Source organism: Oncorhynchus mykiss, chromosome 24 (assembly GCF_057628025.1).
Source record: "Oncorhynchus mykiss isolate SJ-2025 chromosome 24, ASM5762802v1, whole genome shotgun sequence".
NCBI classification, from domain to species: domain Eukaryota; kingdom Metazoa; phylum Chordata; class Actinopteri; order Salmoniformes; family Salmonidae; genus Oncorhynchus; species Oncorhynchus mykiss.
Genome location: NC_143045.1, coordinates 15805481 through 15826127, shown reverse-complemented (window position 1 = coordinate 15826127; position 20647 = coordinate 15805481). Strand labels below are relative to the sequence as shown.

General features: G+C 45.6%; 1 protein-coding gene across 4 annotated transcripts in view; it reads left to right on the top strand.

Moving 5' to 3' along the window:
- The first annotated feature begins 3830 nt into the window (after nucleotides 1-3830).
- LOC110503833 (tripartite motif-containing protein 2) overlaps nucleotides 3831-20647 on the top strand; it is a 43053-nt gene continuing 26236 nt past the window's right edge. Inside the window, exons 1-2 of one of the 4 annotated variants that reach the window (XM_090218445.1) lie at nucleotides 3876-4038; nucleotides 18215-18398. The gene's annotated coding sequence lies outside the window, so the exon portion shown is untranslated. Of the gene's footprint in view, nucleotides 4039-17069; nucleotides 18399-20647 lie in introns of those variants that run through there. The other 3 variants (XM_036961307.2, XM_090218443.1, XM_090218444.1) reach the window with 3 other exon arrangements.

Sequence of the window (20647 nt, the reverse complement as noted above, 5' to 3'; positions counted from 1 at the left end):
TTTATCACGTCATTTCTTATTTTTATAAGTGTTCCTCTTCTCTTGCTGTTTTGAAAAGAACACAACCGTGGTGAATATTTCTCGTATGCTCTTAGTAGTCTTATACAAACAACAAAACACTATTGCTCTTATTGGGGTCAGTGTTACAAAGACAGCCAGTCTCTTAGCCAGGCACAGCCAGCTGAATGGCAGGCAGCTCCATGGTGGGGAGGACGGCACTAATCCCAAACCAAGTTGTTGAGGTCTCAGTTCTCAGAATTGGAGAGAGCCAGGCCATGGGCCCTTGTCAAAGGTAGTGCACTATATAGGGAATAGGGTGCCATTTGGGATGCAACCCAAGCTACCAGCACCTGGTGGCATAGCACAACAGTGGGAGAGAGCCAGGGACCCAGCAAGTACTCCCCAAACTGCTTCAGTATGTGGCCCCCAGCACCCCAGCCTCCACCTGCCTCCCCAAGGATGTACCCCCCTGTACCCAAGCTAGCCTGCCGCTCTGCCAGGACCAAGGATCCCCTGCCTCTCTTGGCAGCCAGGGCCTCAGCATGAAGCCCCAGAATGTACCCCTTGCATCCTGCTCTGCACCATGTATCCCACTCTGCCATTCTACCAGGTGTAGGGACCCCCTGCCTTCCCCAGCCTAGACCTAGCTAGGCCAGGCAAGCAGGCCTGACCCATGCTGGTGGGTGAGTGATTAACTTGTTGTGTTGTAGAGATCTCTGGGAGAGAGGAGAGAATGTGGGTTAAACCTATTGAACTCGAGGGCTCTCCAGGCAACGGACATCAGAGTGTGGCACTGTTTGTGACTTGAGTCGTGATTATTAAAAAAAAAAATGTATTTAACATTTATTTAACTAGGAAAGTCAGTTAAGAACAAATTCTTATTTACAATGACGGCCTACCAAAAGGCAGAAGGCCTCCTGCGGGGACGGGGGCTGGGATTAAAAATAAAAATAAACAATATAAAAATATAGAACAACACTACATAAAGAGAGACCTAAGAAAACAACATAGCATGGCAGCAGCACAACATGGCAGCAACACAACATGGTAGCAGCACAAAGCAGGGTGCCAACATTATTGGGCACAGACAACAAAACAAAGGGCCAGAAGGTAGAGACAACAATACATCACGCAAAGCAGCCACAACTGTCAGTAAGCGTGTCCATGATTGAGTCTTTGAATGAAGAGATTGAGATGAAACTGTCCAGTTTTACCTTTTACCTTGTTGCAGCTTGTTTCAGTCGCTAGTTTCAGTGAACTGAAAAGACGAGCGACCCAGGGATGTGTGTGCTTTGGGGGACCTTTAACAGAATGTGACTGGCAGAACGGTTGATGTATGTGGAGGATGAGGGCTGCAGTAGATATCTCATATATGGGGGAGTGAGGCCTAAGAGGGTTTTATAAATAAGCATCAACCAGTGGGTCTTGCGATGGGTATACAGAGATGACCAGGTTACAGATGAGTATAGAGTGCAGTGATGTGTCCTATAAAGAGCGTTGGTGGCAAATCTGATGGCCGAATGGTAAAGAACATCTAACCGCTCGAGAGCTCCCTTACCTGCTGGTCTATAAATTAGGTCTCCGTAATCTAGCATGGTAGGATGGTCATCTGAATCAGGGTTAGTTTGGCAGCTGGGGTGAAAGAGGAGAAAGAGAAAGAGAAAGGCCGTAATGTATTATACCAGCCCAGGGGCAATTTAGGTTTTGCAGTGTATGTGCAAAGTGTTCGACTGATCCAGTGAACCATTGCATTTCTGTTCAAAATGTTGTATCAAGACTGCCCAAATATGCCTAATTGGTTTATTAATACATTTTCAAGTTCATAACTGTGCACTCTCCTCAAACAATAACATGGTATTATTTCACTGTAATAGCTACTGCAAATTGGACTGTGCAGTTAAATTAACAAGAATTTAAGCTTTCTTCCAATATCAGATAGGTCTATGTCCTGGGAAATTTTCTTGTTTCTTACAACCTCATGCTAATCACATTAGCCTACGTTAGGTCAACCGTCCCGCGGGGGACCCACCGATCTTGTAGAGGTTATTAACTAGGCAATTCAGTTAAGAATAGATTTGTATTTATAGTGACGACCTACCCTGGCCAAACCCGGAGGACACTGGGCCAATCATGCGCCGCCATATGGGACTCCCAATCCAGATGTGATACAGCTTTCAAAACCAGGGACTATAGTGACGCCTCTTGCACCGAGTTGCAGTGCCTTAGACCGCTTCGCCACTAGGGAGCCCAAGTATATATTCTACTACTTTCGACCAGAGGTAGTACACTTATCTACGAAATAGGGTGCCATTTGGGACATAGACGTTAAGTACATGTACGTGTAGAGGAGGAGCAGCTAGTCTGGTTTCTGGTATCTACTGTATAGTCTGGTTTCTGGTATCTACTGTACAGTCTGGTTTCTGGTATCTACTGTATAGTCTGGTTTCTGGTATCTACTGTATAGTCTGGTTTCTGGTATCTACTGTATGGTCTGGTTTCTGGTATCTACTGTACAGTCTGGTTTCTCTTATCTACTGTACAGTCTGGTTTCTCTTATCTACTGTACAGTCTGGTTTCTCTTATCTACTGTACAGTCTGGTTTCTGTTATCTACTGTACAGTCTGGTTTCTGTGGCTGCTGCTGAGTCTGCCTGTCTGTCTGGCTGCCATTTGGGCTGGATGCAGTCTCCATAGCAACCCCATCTCTTACAATGCAACCCTGAGACGGCCGTCTATGCCCGCCCCCGCACCTCCTCCACCCCTCCTCCCCCTCTTTACCCCCTCCACACCTGTGTCAGCATAAATCACCTCCTATTGCCACCATGTATCGCCCTCCTCTCTCTCTCCGTTGACTCCCTCACTCTTTCTATCTCCTCCACCTAGATGCACCAGTTTTCTAAACCCCTTAATGAAGTACTTTATGGCTCTGGAAGAGAACAAAAGAATCGTGAGGATCAAAAGCCTTTGTTGTTGAAACACCATAGATGCTCCTGGACTGCGTTCCAAATGGCACTCTTTCCCTAAATAGAGCATCACTATATAATGCACTACTTACCCCATGGGCCCTGGTCAGAAGTAGTGCACCATAAAGGGAACAGGGAGCCATTTGGGACGCCTCCTCTGGCCTTATTGGGTGTGGATTGGGGTATTTTTAGACATCTCTTCTGAAAGCATCGCCTTGCATGCTCCACTGCACCCAACATGTACCCCCTATCCATACCCCCCAACCCCGTAGCACCACCCCACCCTCTTGTCTTTCACCCTTCAGGATACAGAAGTCCTAGCTGGTCTGCTCTACTGTTTTCACATCCCTTAATCACTCCCTCCCTTCCTCCACACTCCCTTCACTTCTCATCCATAAAGATAAGCCATTTCTACTGTGGGTTTATCCAACCGCTAGATCCATTATTTGGAATCTTGTTTGGAATCCTAGTTCATCCCCATCCCCCCTCCCTCAGTTGCTCAATGGGTAGGCATCTAAGTGATCTGTATAAAAGTCTAGCTAGACCATTAGGCTATATTTATTAATGGTAAATACAGTCATTAGGGCTTGGCCATTGTCTTCTGTACAGCTTCTCTGTGTGTTCCTTATATCTTAAATAGCAGCCTGATTACGACACCAGAGAAGGCAGTGAAAAGCATCCTTTGTCCTTTTATGGGCAGGGGGTGGGGTTAAAACAAGTTACACCCTATTGCAGCAGACAGTCTTATCCCTCCATCACATTCTGAAGATGCTCCACCTCATTTACATCTCATTTACATGCCCTATATCCCATTGGACAGCCAAACTCCTCCCACTGCTCTCTAGCCAATCAATACCAGTATTTGTACGGATCCGCCCCTCTCTCCCTTCCCTTCTCTTCTCCTTCCCCTCCCAGTCTCTCGCTCCTTTTCTTCCCAAACACAGCAGACACCCTGCCCTTTATTCCTGTCTCACCGTTCTCTCTGTGTATTCTGTTATAACACAGTAGGACTCTGACAATGGACAGCTGTGGACTTGGATGCTGACACTTCTCTCTAAGGCTGCCTGGAAATTCATGTGAGTACAATCCTCCCATTCCGCCTCTCTCTGTCTGTCTCGCTGTTTTCTCGGTGCTTTCTCCCCAAGCCAGCCGTAGTGCAGTGCAGTGCTATGTCCAGGGTTTCTCGCTACATATGGATGCAAAGAAGAGTTTGAATAATTGATTACAGTATCTCGTCTGGTATCTGTGCCTCAGTTCGGTGAATCTCAGAACAGGAACAAGCAGTGATTATTGACCACTTGGCATCTACGGCTCTGAGCTTTTGCTGTAGCTTTTCTATTCATAAGAGGGGAAATGGCATTGTATGTGAGTGGGAAATGGCACATGCACACACACCTCTCCATTTTAGCTTGCTGACTGCTTGCTCTGCTCATTAGCAGGTGGGCATCAATGCTGCAGTCTATGGGTAGGGCTCATGGCTGGATGAGGGTAAAATTACTGTATTTTGGAGACTTTATCATATGTTTATCTATATTTATGTTGTTTCAATGTTATATTCTGAAATTGCTATGTTATGTTTCAATGTTACACTCTTAGAAAATAAATGTGCTAAAATGCTTCTCCAGCTGTCCCCAAAGTAGAGCCCTTTGAATAACCCTTTTTGGTTCCAGGTAGAACCATTATGGTTCCAGGTAGAACCATTATGGTTCCAGGTAGAACCATTATGGTTCCAGGTAGAAGCCATTTGGCTTCCATGAAGAGATTTCTACGTGGAACCCAAAAGGGTCTAAGAAGTGTCCTCCAATGGGGACAGCTAAAAAACACTTTTGGAACCTTTTTTTCCCCTAAGATTGTATGTTAGGACATGATGTTGTGTTGTGTTTCAGTGTTATGTAATGTAGTAATATTATATGTTATGTTAGGTAACGATGTTATGTTTCAGTGTTGTGTTAGGTAATGGTACAGTAAGCTCATGTGAATCAGCTGATTAGGTCTATGTTCAAGTCATTCTATGGCTCTTCATTTGGCATTGTATTGCCACTGGGTGGGTTGTCTAGCTACCTCCCCTATCCTGCATCAAACATTATAGATGTCCAGGAGTGCTTTAGTCTGTTGCAGTGCTGGGTTATGTTGGGTTGTTGCAGTCAGGTCTGATTAATGGTGGGAGCTGACTACAGCTAACAGCTGTTCCCAGATCTGTTAGTATATTACATTGTGCACTATTAGGGGAGCTGGCCACAGCCCTGGTCTTGCTCAGAGCAGGCAGCCCTGCATGCGTGAGATCAGACATCAGCAATGATGACACAGGCCGCAGTCTACCAGAGGATGGTCTGAACCTAGGACTGGTCTGAATGGTTACACAATGCTGTCACTATTACTGTCGTGTTATAATGTGAACTAATACAGTATTGTGCTGTATTAATGATGTCATGAAATAAGTCTTTGCTTGTAATTCCATGCTGCTTTAGGGGAGCTTAATAGACAATAGTGCATTGTGACTGCTGTGGAGGGGGAGAGAGGGAGACCACCTGCAGTTGAGTTCATGAAAGACAGTCAGTGAACATCTATGTGCTTCCTTGGGGTCACCAGCAGCCAGTTGTCATCAGAGATGTATCAGCTATCACTGATGTAATTTTACCACTACAGGTGGTTGGAACTGGGAAGAATATCATTCTTCACCTTGTCTCCTATCAGTTTTTTAGCCACAAGGACAGCTAGGTTAAGAGACCTATACTTCACCTCTTCACTGAGTGAGTTAGTGTCCTCTAGGAATATGCATAGTCTGTGTTCATTTTACTGTGAAGTAAATTGATTGGTTTAAAATACACTAAAACATTTGATTTGATTTGACATTTGACTTGATGTGATTTGTTGGTACGTTATTAGATAGAGTGATAGTGTTTTAAGCCTCAGGGCAGCCAGCAGGAGATTCATTCTAAATTGTATTTGACCCTTACTGCTATTAGTATCAACTAGAGGTCGACCGATTAATCGGAATGGCCGATTTCACAACAATCGGAAATCGGTGTATTTGGGTGCTGATTTCCGATTTTTTTTAAAATTATTTTTTAAATATATGTATTTTTTATACCTTTATTTAACTAGGCAAGTCAGTTAAGAACACATTCTTATTTTCAATGACGGTCTAGGAACGGTGGGTTAACTGCCTTGTTCAGGGGCAGAACGACAGATGTTCGTTCACCTTGTCAGCTCAGGGGATCCAATCTTGCAACCGTACAGTTAACTTGTCCAACGCTCCAACCATTGCACTAAATGAGGAGCCTGCCTGTTACGCGAATGCAGTAGGAGGCAAGATAAATGGCTAGCTAGCATTAAACTTATCTTATAAAAAACAATCAATCAATCATAATCACTAGTTAACTAGTTAACTACACATGGTGGTTGATATTACAATCAATCATAATCACTAGTTATAACTACTAATCCAGTTTAGCAGGCAATATTAACCAGGTGAAATTGTCATTTCTCTTGCGTTCATTGCATGCAGAGTCAGGGTATATGCAACAGTTTGGGCTGCCTGGTTTATTGCGAACTAATTTGCCAGAACTTTACGTAATTATGACATAACATTGAAGGTTGTGCAATGTAACAAGAATATTTAGACTTAGGGATGCCACCCGTTAGATAAAATACAGAATGGTTCCGTATTTCACTGAAATAATAAACATTTTGTTTTCGAAATTATAGTTTCCGGATTTGACCATATTAATGACCAAAGGCTCGTATTTCTGTGTGTTATGTTATAATTAAGTCTGATTTGATAGAGCCGTTTGACGGAGCAGCAGCAGGCCCGTAATCATTCATTCAAACAGCACTTTCGTGCGTTTTGCCAGCAGCTCTTTGCAAGCACAGCGCTGTTTATGACTTCAAGCCTGTCAGCCTAATGGCTGTAACCAATGTGAAATGGCTAGCTAGTTAGCTGGGTGTGCGCTAATATTGTTTCTAACGTCACTCGCTTTTAGATTTGGAGTAGTTATTCCCCTTGCGCGGCAAGGGCTGCGGCTTTTGTGGAGCGATGGGTAACGCTGCTTCGAGTGTGGCTGTTGTCAATGTGTTCCTGTTTCGAGCCCAGTTAGGGGCGAGGAGAGGGACGGAAGCTATACTGTTACACTGGCAATACTAAAGTGCCTATAAGAACATCCAATAGTCAAAGGTATATGAAATACAAATGGTATAGAGATAAATAGTCCTATAAATACTATATTAACTACAACCTAAAACCTCTTACCTTGGAATATTAAAGTCTCATGTTAAAAGGAACCACCAACTTTCATATGTTCTCGTGTTCTGAGCAAGGAACTTAAACGTTAGCTTTTTTACATGGCACATATTTTACATGGCACACATTTTTACATGGCACATACATGGCACATATTGCATATTGGCACATATTACTTTCTTCTCCAACACTTTGTTTTTGCATTATTTAAACCATATTGAACATGTTTCATTATTTATTTGAGGCTAAATAGATTTTCTTGATGTATTATATTAGGTTAAAATAAGTGTTAATTCAGTATTGTTGTAATTGTCATTATTACAAATAAATTAAACAAATAAAAAAATCTGCCGATTTAATCGGTATCGGCTTTATTGGTCCTCCAATAATCGGTATCGGCGTTGAAAAATCATAATCGGTCGACCTCTGGTGTCAACATCACAGATCTCTTTCCCCACACATCACATCACAGTCCTCTTTCTCTAGTCTCCAAGCAGGAAGGGACAGGCATAACATTCCTATTCATGAGATCTAATACTAGATTTCAGATGTAGGGTCGTGATCATCCACAATAGAATAGTCCTGTAATGCATAACAGTATTAATGACAGTTTTCGGAGTCACTATCTACAGTGGTTCAGCATTAGTCTGATTTGGGGAGTGAAAAGCAGCATTTAACCTCGTCATCTGACCACCTTGGAGCGATTTTGCGCCTATTTTGGCCATGCATTCAGCAGTGGTCTAGTGTTCGAAATCCCAGACGTATGTCGGAACATTGTTAATGTGGGAGGCAACCCGTATCCCCTATATAGTGCAATACTTTTTACCAGAGCCCTTTGAGCCCTGGTCAATAGTAGTGCACTAGGGAATAGGATGCCATTTGGACACATGTGGACTTTATTAGCCTTCTGTAATGGCTTTCCTCCTCTTCGTCTGAAGAGGAGAGGCGAGAAGGATCGGAGGACCAATATGCGGCGTGGTAAGTGTCCATGGTTGTTTATTTAAACACATAAACTGAACACTCCATACAAAACAATAAACGTAACGTGAATAACCGAAACCAGTACCGTGTGGTGTAAAACACAGACACGGAAACAATCACCCACAAACAAACAGTGAAACCCAGGCTACCTAAGTATGATTCTCAATCAGAGACAACTAACGACACCTGCCTCTGATTGAGAACCATACTAGGCCGAACACAGAAAAACAACCTAGACACACAAAACATAGAATGCCCACCCAACTCACGTCCTGACCAACTAAAACAAACAATTAACACAATAACTAGGGTCAGAATGTGACAGTAGCCCCCTCCCATGGTGCGGACTCCGGCCGCAAAACCTGAACCTATATGGGAGGGTCTGGGTGGGCATCTGTCCGCGGTGGCGGCGCTGGACGTGGACCCCACTCCACCATAGTCTTAGTCCGCCTCTGTGGTCTCCTAGGAACGGCGACCCTTGCCGCCGACCCTGACCTGGGAACCCTAAACAACAGGCCCACCGGACTGAGAGACACCTCTGGACTTAAGGGGTAGCTCTGGACTTAAGGGGTAGCTCTGGACTTGAGGGGTAGCTCAGGCTGGTTGACGGCTCTGGCAGCTCCTGGCTGGCTGACGGCTCTGGCAGCTCCTGGCTGGCTGACGGCTCTGGCAGCCCCTGGCTGGCTGACTGCTCTGGCAGCTCCTGGCTGGCTGACGGCTCTGGCAGCTCCTGCGCTGGGCAGACGGGCGGCTCAGGCGGCGCTGGGCAGAGGAGCTCTGGCGCCTCTGGACTGAGGGGCTCTGGCGCCTCTGGACTGAGGGGCGGAAGCTCTGGCAGCGCTGGAGAGGAGGAAGGGTCTAGCAGCGCTGGACAGAGGAGCTCTGGCGCCTCTGGACTGAGGGGCTCTGCCGGCTCTGGACAGGCGGGAGACTCTGACAGCGCTGGAGAGGAGGAAGGCTCTGGCAGTGCTGGACTGAGGGGCTCTGGCGCCTCTGGACTGAGGGGCGGAAGCTCTGGCAACGCTGGAGAGGAGGAAGGCTCTGGCGCCTCTGGACTGAGGGGCTCTGGCGCCTCTGGACTGAGGGGCTCTGGCGCCTCTGGACTGAGGGGCTCTGGCGCCTCTGGACTGAGGGGCGGAAGCTCTGGCAGCGCCGGACAGGCGGGAGACTCCGGCAGCACTGGAGAGGAGGAAGGCTCTGGCAGCGCTGGAGAGGAGGAAGGCTCTGGCGCCTCTGGACCGAGAGGCGGAAACTCTGGTAGCGCCGGACAGGCGGGAGCACCTCTATTGATGGGACGGAGATACAGCCTGGTGCGGGTTGCCGGCACTGGTGGTATCGGGCTGGGGACACGCACCTCAGGGCGAACGCCTTGCATACTACGCCAAATCAACAGCTCTCTCTCTTCACTCTCCTCCAATTCTATTAACATCTCCTCGAGTGTCTCCTCATCTCCCATCTGTTCACTCTCCTCCAATCTGTCCAATAACTCCTCTACCCTCTCAGATTCATCCTTCAGCTTCGCCGACAGCTCTGATTCCATCCATGGCTCCTTACGGTAAACAGGGGGAGTTGGCTCAGGTCTGACTCCTGACTCTGCCACACTCTCCCTGTGCCACCCCCAATACATTTTTGGGGCTGTCTCTCGGGCTTCCTACCGCGCCGCCGTGCTCGTTTCGCCAACCTCATTCTCCTGTAACCCTCCTCACATTGCTTCAGCGAATCCCAGGCGGGCTCCGGCACTCTCCCTGGGTCGACCGCCCACCTGTCTATCTCTTCCCAAGTTGTATAGTCCAGATAATGCTGCCTCTGCTGCTGCTGCTGTTGCCTCTCCTGCTGTTGCCTCTCCTGCTGCTGCTGTTGCCTCTCCTGCTGTTGCCTCTCCTGCTGCTGCCTTTGCTGCTGTTGCTCCTGCTGCTGCTGTCTGTTACCACGCCGCTTGGTCCTTGGTTGGTGGGTGATTCTGTAATGGCTTTCCTCCTCTTCGTCTGAAGAGGAGAGGCGAGAAGGATCGGAGGACCAATATGCGGCGTGGTAAGTGTCCATGGTTGTTTATTTAAACACATAAACTGAACACTCCATACAAAACAATAAACGTAACGTGAATAACCGTAACCAGTACCGTGTGGTGTAAAACACAGACACGGAAACAATCACCCACAAACAAACAGTGAAACCCAGGCTACCTAAGTATGATTCTCAATTAGAGACAACTAACGACACCTGCCTCTGATTAAGAACCATACTAGGCCGAACACAGAAAAACAACCTAGACACACAAAACAGAATGCCCACCCAACTCACGTCCTGACCAACTAAAACAAACAATTAACACAATAACTAGGGTCAGAACGGTACACCTTCTGAATTCAGAGACACTGAGCACCAGGTTCACTATCTATCTGTCTGTGACTGTGCCTGTGCTGTATACAGTATTGTACACCACTATGTTTCTTTGTGTATGGAGTGGAGAGATGAGCTCTTTTCCATTTGAATGTGTTTAGGCTGACTGCATCTAGCCTCATTTATCCCACATGAATCAATAAACTCAAGTCAGGACTACAGTATGGGCTATTTCAAATGGCACCCTATTCACTATGTATTGAACTACCTGTGGCCAGAGCTATACAGTATAGTGTATAATTTGAGACAAAGTGGGCCTCCTATGGGCCCTGGTCAATAGTGCACTATATAGAGAATAGGGTGCCATTTGGGATGCAGACAGAGGCTCTGTGAGCGACAGTAGTTCGCAGCAGATTGCAGTCTGGCTTGACAGGAGTCTGGGCAGTGGCCTATGGCTGAGTGTGTGTGTCGACCTTTCTGAGATCTGCAGTGTTTGTGTGTTGTGTGTGTGTGTGCTGGCGGTAACCTCTGAAACATGCCGCATACATGGGTGTGTGTATCCTAATGAGCTGCTGTTATGCTGAGGACTGTGTCCTGGTGCTGAGGACTGTGTCCTGGTGCTGAGGACTGTGTCCTGGTGCTGAGGACTGTGTCCTGGTGCTGAGGACTGTGTCCTGGTGCTGAGGACTGTGTCCAGGTGCTGAGGACTGTGTCCTGGTGCTGAGGACTGTGTCCTGGTGCTGAGGACTGTGTCCTGGTGCTGAGGACTGTGTCCAGGTGCTGAGGACTGTGTCCAGGTGCTGAGGACTGTGTCCAGGTGCTGAGGACTGTGTCCAGGTGCTGAGGACTGTGTCCTGGTGCTGAGGACTGTGTCCTGGTGCTGAGGACTGTGTCCTGGTGCTGAGGACTGTGTCCAGGTGCTGAGGACTGTGTCCTGGTGCTGAGGACTGTGTCCTGGTGCTGAGGACTGTGTCCTGGTGCTGAGGACTGTGTCCAGGTGCTGAGGACTGTGTCCAGGTGCTGAGGACTGTGTCCAGGTGCTGAGGACTGTGTCCAGGTGCTGAGGACTGTGTCCTGGTGCTGAGGACTGTGTCCAGGTGCTGAGGACTGTGTCCTGGTGCTGAGGACTGTGTCCTGGTGCTGAGGACTGTGTCCTGGTGCTGAGGACTGTGTCCTGGTGCTGAGGACTGTGTCCAGGTGCTGAGGACTGTGTCCAGGTGCTGAGGACTGTGTCCTGGTGCTGAGGACTGTGACAGAGACAGGCTTCTCCTGATGTGTCCATGTCCTCTGTCTTTCCCTCGGTAACATTAGTCAATCCACAGTCCTGCAGTGATAAGCTCTCTGACCTAAATGGTACCCAGGGCCCTGGCCAAACGTAGTGCACTACATCGGGAATAGGGTGCCATTTGGGGTGCTATCAGTGTATCGTTTCCTGTCCGTGTGCATCCAGAAACCACCTATTGGAATTGTACCCATCTTCCACAATAGGAAGATCAAACAAGACAGACAGAGCATAATAGAGCTTTAAAAAAGTATCTCTGATCTGTTATTGACTGTAATGGCTTTCCTCCTCTTCGTCTGAAGAGGAGAGGCGAGAAGGATCGGAGGACCAATATGCGGCGTGGTAAGTGTCCATGGTTGTTTATTTAAACACATAAACTGAACACTCCATACAAAACAATAAACGTAACGTGAATAACCGAAACCAGACACTTCATTCTGCATCACTGCACATTTACAGTACATACAGTAGTGAGGTAACATGAATAAATACAAACTGTTGTTGCCATTTATGTACAGTGAGTGGTTTTGACCATATTTCACTGGGCACAGATGTCAGTTCAACATCAAATTTTTTATTGACTTGTTCTGTGTGTATTAAAGCCCTTAAAGAGACCATCCAATATCTCTTTCTGATCAAATTATCCTCTTTTATTGTCATTTCTTAACCAAAGCAACTGGAGAAAGTTGGCTTTTGGAGTTGGAGTTCACTCCTATTTATCCTTAAAGGATTTCAGTAAAATGCTGTAGTCATACACAAGTGAAAAGTCCCAGATGGTTTTGGTAAAGCTCTTATTCCAGGCCTGTGTCCGTTGCACTTTCAGTAAATGACATGTCAATGAAAGGTGGGATGTCATCCAGCCACGTCTCCTTTCAGTTACATTCCCTCAGGAGGTAAAGGGATGGAGACAGACAGACGTCCCTCATGCAGCACCCTGACATGTAAAGACACTGGTATGAGTCCTAAATGGCACCTTATTCCTTATATAGTGCACCACTTTTGACCAGGGCTTTGGGCTCTCTGGTCAAAGTAGTGCATAATATAGGGAATAGGGTGCCATTGGGGATGCAATGCTGGTGTGCTACAGTATCACTGCTGTATGAATGATGATCGATGGGTAGACCGAGAGCCAAGGCCTTTTGTCTAAGATGAAATAAGTTACTCTTAAATTACTCTTGACTATCAGCTGTACCTTCCAATTACTCATTAACAAGGTTTGTTGCTTCTCTGAGCCTCCATGTACTTGGGGTCAGCTGCATTGACTTCACATATTTTCAGCCTCTCGCACCCCCTCTAAATAGGACTACAGAACAGTCCTCCAGGTCTGTAAACTAGGGGCGATTTAAATAATGCAGGGATCCAAATACTCAATTACTGTTCAGCCATGCACGACTCATCTGATGCAGCACTACAGTCTTGCGTATAGTGTGTTCCCAATGTATTTCCTATAGCCTGTACAATACATCAGTGTCTGTCTACTAATATGAAAGATGACCATATATTGGATATTCTGTATGCTTGATGTGTTCCTTATGTATCCCCATTCCACTACCTTGACCTGGGTCAGGGTATGACCCCATGGTACTGGTGGGGAGTGGAGAGTTGTTTTGGCTTTATACAGTATACATTAAATCCCTTTTCAGGAGATATCGTTTAAAAGATTATGGTTAAGGTGAAATATCCTTGTCTTGACAATTTTATGCATTCTTGTTTGTTTGACAAATGAGCGGGGTGTCCTATTTTTACCACAACTCGTACATTGTTATCTGGAGCCCTACTCTTTAGCAAATGCAGCATACCTACTGTTACTCAAGTCCAGTCTCTCTGCTGTCATGCTTCCCTTGGACACAGACATACACTACCGGTCAAAAGTTTTAGAACACCTACTCATTCCAGGGTTTTTCTTTATTTGTACTATTTTCTACATTGTAGAATAATAGTGAAGACATCAAAGCTATGAAATAACACAAACGGAATCATGTAGTAAACAGTGTTAAACAAATCAAAATAATGTTTGAGATTCTTCAAACTAGCCACCCTTTGCCTTGATGACAGCTTTGCACACTCTTGGCATGCCCAGCCATTCTCTCAACCAGCCTCACCTGGAATGCCTTTCCAACAGTCTTGAAGGAGTTCCCACATATGCTGAGCACTTGTTGGCTGCTTTTCCTTCACTCTGCAGTCCGACCCATCCCAAAACATCTCAATTTGGTTGAGGTCGGGAGATGGTGGGGGCAAGGTCATCTGATGCAGCACTCCATCACTCTCCTTCTTGGTCAAATAGCCCTCCGTATGTGTTATTTCATTGTTTTGATGTCTTCACTATAAAAATAAATAAAAACCCTTGAATGAGTAGGTGTTCTAAAACTTTTGACCGGTAGTGTATCACTCCCAGTGACGAATAGGAGAAACAGACATCCTTGCTGTCTTTCACAGAGTGTTGTGAAAATTGAATCTGGACTACTTCATTCTAAATGCTATCTAGATGACTACTTTATGATGACATGCCCACAGCAACATAAGCCAGCGTCTATATTTAGACAGCACTGTAGGCCTACACTTAGACAGCACTGTAGGCCTACAGTACAGCACAGTACATCACCAAGGGCTAACGCATCCCACATTAGGCCACTCTTCTGCTGCCCACCTCCCAGCTGACTGCTCTGCCAGACCTATGATGTACAGACAGTATAGAACTGTATCTTTACTGTATGGCTGTCTATCTTCGAGACACTGGGACCAAGGCTGTGTCTGATAAGACACCCTATTCCCTATGTACTGCACTGGAGCTCTGGTCAAATGTAGTGCACTAGATAGCGAATGTGGTGTTATTTGAGCCCCACCCCAGGAGTTGTGTATTGTGGTGAGTCATCATCAGAGCCACTCACTGACTCCTATAGAAGCCCTCTTTGCTCTGTGGCATTTCACTTATGCAACGTTACACTTAGCAGAGAGAGAGTATTATTATTCAGGCTCAACTATTTATGTGATTCTAAGTGGAGTCTTCTGCTCTGTGAAAATGTCTGTCTACAACGGATAAAATCAATTGCTATGCATTAGTCATGCAAACAGCAGTAGGCCCATATTCACTTCTTCATCCTGACATACTTACATTAAGAGACTCTCTCTCACACAGTGGTGAGTCACTCGGATAGGGAGAAAGATGCAACAACAAAAATCGTCTTATCTTATAGTTCATTCACACGCCAAGTCAGTGGTTGGAGTGTCCCCCCCTGTGATTGGAAGGTTGGGGGGTTCGATCCCTGGGCGAGTTACCAAGGACTCTAAAAATGGGACTCGATGCATCTCTGCTTGGCACTCCGCATTAAGGAGATGGATTGGCGGTAAGGCCCTGCGACAGACTAGCTTCCTGTCCAAGGGAGTGTACTTGTACATCATGCTGCTTCAGAAACAGGAGATTGGCGCATTGGGCAGGAGCCTTTCTGGCTTGGACAGGATGATAAAGCCATTACCAATGCCCATCTCCTGGCCAGTTAGGGTGTGGTTGTGGTGCTCCCATGGTGTGGCTTTAAGATGAGAGTTGACTAGACGTGTTAGTTACGGGAGCGTGTGAATGTGTGTGATGGTGTCATTAGAGGCTGCGATCCAGACAGTGGCCTGAGCCCAGCCCTGCAGGACGGAGCCCATTAAGCCACTTAGTGCAGAAAGAGAGTGGGTGAGATACCGTACATAGAATGTATGACTGGGTCTCAAAGATGATTTGATGCTCCCCTCCCTCCAAAGCATAACGAGAACCCCTCTCACACAGAAATCTATACTGACATCAGGCTGACATTAAGGGCAGTATGACAGGGTTCTTAGGTGAGAATTACTGTAGACGTGTATCACTCCTCACTGGATTAATGAGATTTAAAAATCAGGTCTGACTGTGGTTATTATCTGATATGGATTTGTGTCCCAAATGGCTGCCTATTCCCTTTATAGTGCAAAGCATGACATAGGGAATAGGGCACCATTCGGGAAGGAATCTTGGAGTCTGTCTCCAGTGTGGAACAAAATCACTTTCTGTTGTTTTCCTTTTCTCTCCATGTATAAACTGTCAATCACATGTTGGTATTTTAATATATGATTGAGGGTTACATGCAGTGTTTGAAAAAATCATTTCAGGCTCTCTGAAACCAATTCACCTTTCTGTGTGAGGTTACAATTCTGTGTAAACCTTGGCTTAAGAATCTCCTTTTCACACTCACTGTTATGTCTGCCATTCAACCCTTCTCCACGGACTTGTCAGAGTGCATTATTGGACAAAGCTGTTGTCTGGTGAACACTGTTTTTAAAGACAGATTTATGTGGCGAAGCAAGTGGGAGGAACTGGGAGGGAGCTGCCTGGGGAAGTGTATGTGAAGGGAGGGCAGGGGAGGGGAGGTAGACTGCCGCAGGCCTAGTGTTGTGACTAGCAAACATACAGAGAGATCGAGGAGGGAAGACTGCTGCAGGCTTAGTGTAGCAACTAGCCAGCACACACACACAGCACAGAGAGAGAGGGGAGGAGCCTGAAAGGTTTGGCTTGCACCCCTCTGATGTCACTGTTCAGCTGCTACCATTCAGCCGCTGAGAAGAGAGGGAGGGGGCTTTGGCTCAAGAGAAGCAGGGAGAGAGGGGCTGGGGTTTTGGGGGAGAGTGAAGGGGATCTGCTGAGATTCTTAGTCACTGGTATTGTAATGGCTGGGCATGAAACACTATGGGCCCTATAGCCTAGCATGCTGCTTCTGCTGCTGGCTGAGAACACCTCCAACTGTAAGACCCTATTCCCTACATAGTGCACTACTTTTAACAAAAGTAGTGCAAAGTACTGCACTATGTATGGAATAGGGTGCCATTTGGGAGGTAAAATAAGAATGTCTAACGCTAGGCTAGTTGCTGAGATCCCACTGCTACTACTTCTGGGACGGTTTAGAAAAGAGAGGGAGAGAGAGAATGAGAGCGCTGAAAGAAGAAGGAATGTCATTGTTAGAGCTGCTCTCATCAGTAAAGACAGCTGCCTCTGGTTGCTCTGCGTGTTGGACTGAGGGAGGCTATAGCAGGTTAGCTCACCCTACTCTCTCTCTCTCTCTCTCTCTGTAGAAGCTAGCTCCCTGCATATTTCTCGCTCTCTGTATACAAGCTAGCTCCCTGCATATTTCTCTCTCTCTGTAGAAGCTAGCTCCCTGTGTATTCCTCTCTTTCTCTCTCTCTCTCTCTCTCTCTCTCTCTCTCTCTCTCTCTCTCTCTCTCTGTATAGAAGCTAGCTCCCTGCGTATTCCCCTCTCTCTCTCTCTCTGTATAGAAGCTAGCTCCCTGTGTATTCCTCTCTCTCTGTATAGAAGCTAGCTCCCTGCATATTCCTCTCTCTCTCTCTCTCTCTGTATAGAAGCTAGCTCCCTGCATATTCCTCTCTCTCTCTCTCTCTCTCTCTCTATAGAAGCCAGCTCCCTGCGTATTCCCCTCTCTCTCTCTCCCTGTATAGAAGCTAGCTCCTTGTTTATTCCTCTCTCTCTGTATAGAAGCTAGCTCCCTGCATATTCCTCTCTCTCTCTCTCGGTATAGAAGCTAGCTCCCTGCATATTCCTCTCTCTCTCTCTCTGTATAGAAGCTAGCTCCCTGCATATTCCTCTCCCCCTCTCTCTCTCTCTCTCTCTTTCTCTCTCTCTCTGTATAGAAGCTAGCTCCCTGCGTATTTCTCTCTCTCTGTATAGAAGCTAGCTCCCTGCGTATTTCTCTCTCTCTGTATAGAAGCTAGCTCCCTGCGTATTTCTCTCTCTCTGTATAGAAGCTAGCTCCCTGTATATTTCTCTCTCTGTATTGAAGCTAGCTCCCTGCATATTTCTCTCGCTCTCTCTGTATAGAAGCTAGCTCCCTGCATATTTCTCTCTCTCTCTCTCTCTCTCTCTCTCTCTCTCTCTCTCTCTCTCTCTCTCTCTCTGTGTGTGTAGAAGCTAGCTCCCTGCGTATTTCTCTCTCTCTCTTTCTGTAGAAGCTAGCTCCCTGCGTATTTCTCTGTGTCTAGAAACTAGCTCATCTACTTTGTGTGTGTATAGAAGCTCCTCCTTACCACTATACTACTGTTACTTACCTACAGGCAGTCAGGCCTCTCAGAGCTACTGTTATTCCGCTCTCCTCTGGGCCAGCTGGGAGTCAGGCAGGAGGCAGTACAGGGGAAGGAACCAGGGAGGAATTTGGGGAGTGCCATTTTAAGGTTTCCTATATTTTCTGCTTCCTCTTTCTGCACCAGAACAACACAACAGAGACAGGAGCTAACTGGCTGTAGCTACAGGGAAACAAGCTCTATGCTGTATCTACTGTGTCAAGTGATCAGAGGAGAGAGAAAACGACAGCTAGGAGGGAGGACAGAAAGAGGGGGTAAAGAAGGAGGGAATCCTAGCGTTCATTGTGGTCTGTTTGTGAACAGAGCGGTCTGCTGGTGTTCTGCTCCATCATAGGAGAGGAGAGGAGATTGAGTGATCATTTGAATTGAAGTGTTTCTGAGGAGAGATTACCCACTGAGCCTCAGCTGAGCCCAGCGCATGAAAGATGAGTCCAGACTGAGGGCTGACAGCCTACAGGCTGTGGTGGTGGTGGTGAAGATGTGAAAGGTGAGTGGATGTTTTCTCTCTAAGGGAAGACTTGCATTTCCTCCTCAAGCTAATGCATATGCATTAGCTCAACAGACTGACACATGCTTGTATTCACATTAATTCTCTGGGTTAGTTGTGGTGGTGAAGGTTGAAGCTATGACATCATCCACTCTAGTGAATTCTAGGATATCTGTGGGTTGATGTTTCTCAAATATCAGGGAGTTTTCCTGTCTCTGTATTCCATTCTCTGGATTGGTTTTTATCCAAGTAATTCACAGGCATGGCCTGTTACTATGTAGCATGGTATTACCACAAGCTACCATATGTCCTTTTTTTTAACGCATATTTTCTCCAGAATTGGCTGGTTGTGGTTACTTTCTTAGAACCATTTAAAAAAAATCTAGAACCTAAAAGGGTTATTTGGCTATCCCAATAGGAGAACCCTTTAAATAACAATTTTTCCCCTAAGAATGTAGAAGGTTAAGAGGATAGAGTTGTGATACAGTATATCCTGCCCTCCGTTAATATGTTATTTTAGACAGTGTGGACATTGTTCTCTTATCAGGCCTGATCCTGATAAATCCCCACAGATTTAAGGCCCGTGTTCTTTTGTTTCATACTGCTTTCTAGCCATGGGAACCTGCCAAGTTGTATCACACAGTCATGCTGGGTCCCAAATGGCACTCTATGGGGCCTGGTCAGAAGTAGTGCACTGTATATGGATTATGGTGCTATTTGAGATGCAGTTTATGAATGCCTGCTATGGGCTCTTTGTGTAGGCAACACAAATATCAGTGTTGTAACGTCATTTCAAAAGTCCTTTCACTCTGCTTGTTTTAAACATGATCTATACATAATCTTAGGTGTTACTGACAAACATTTATTTGTGTTCATATTGTGCAGAGCAGACAATCAACACTGCATAACAGGTTATAACATCTAAGAGCCTAGTGAGTCATAAAAGGATTTACTATTTCATGTTACAGTAGAATATTTTTTTTTTTAAATGTTGGGGTGCAAAGCTGTCAGAATAGGGCCTAACCGTGGATGACATAACTTTAACAAATAAGCTACTGCATTAAGACATATTTATTACCAAACCGAATATAGAAGAATAATAGAACAAACTTAGAAGAATAAGACAAGCTTTTACATATGATGCAAAAATGAAGTGTCAAGGTTAGAGGTCGACCGATTAATCGTAATGGCCGATTTTTAATTATGGCCGATTTCCGATTTGTTATGAAAACTTGAAATCCGCCCTAATTAAATCGGCCAGTATTTTTGGAAACCGATTTGGCCTAATCTTTTTTCTTTACACCTTTTATTTAACAAGGCAAGTCAGTTAAGAACACATTCTTATTTTCAATGACGACCTGGGAACGGTGGGTTAACTGCCTTTTCAGGGGTAGAACGACAGATTTTTACCTTGTCAGCTTGGGGATTCAATCTTGCAACCTTACGGTTAACTAGTCCAACGCTCTAACCACCTGCTTTACATTGTACTCCACGAGGAGCCTGTCTGTTACGCGAATGCAGTAAGAAGCCAAGGTGAATTGCTAGCTAGCATTAAACTTATCTTGTAAAAATCTATCTATCAATCAACCATAATCACTAGTTAACTACACATGGTTGATGATATTACTAGTTTATCTAGCGTGTCCTGCGTTGCATATAATCGATACGGTGCGCATTCGCGAAAAAGCACTGTCCAATGTGTACCTAACCATAAAACATCAATGCCTTTCTTAAAATCAATACACAAGTATATATTTTTAAACGTGCATATTTAGTTAATATTGCCTGCCAACATGAATTTATTTTAACTAGGGAAATGGTGTCACTTCTCTTGCAACAGAGTCCGGGTATATGCAGCAATTCGGGCCCCCTGACTCGTTGCGAACTGTGTGAAGACTATTTCTTCCGAACAAAGACAGCCAACTTCGCCAAACGGGGGATGATTTAATAAAAGCGCATTTGCTAAAAAAGCACAATCTTTGCACGACTGTACCTAACCATAAACATCAGTTCCTTTCTTAAAATCAATACACAGAAGTATATATTTTTAAACCTGCATATTTAGCTAAAAGAAATCCAGGTTAGCAGGCAATATTAACCAGGTGAAATTGTGTCACTTCTCTTGCATTCATTGCATGCAGAGTCAGGGTATATGCAACAGTTTGGGCCACCGGGCTCGTTGCGAACTAATTTGCCAGAATTTTACGTAATTATGACATAACATTGAAGGTTGTGCAATGTAACAGGAA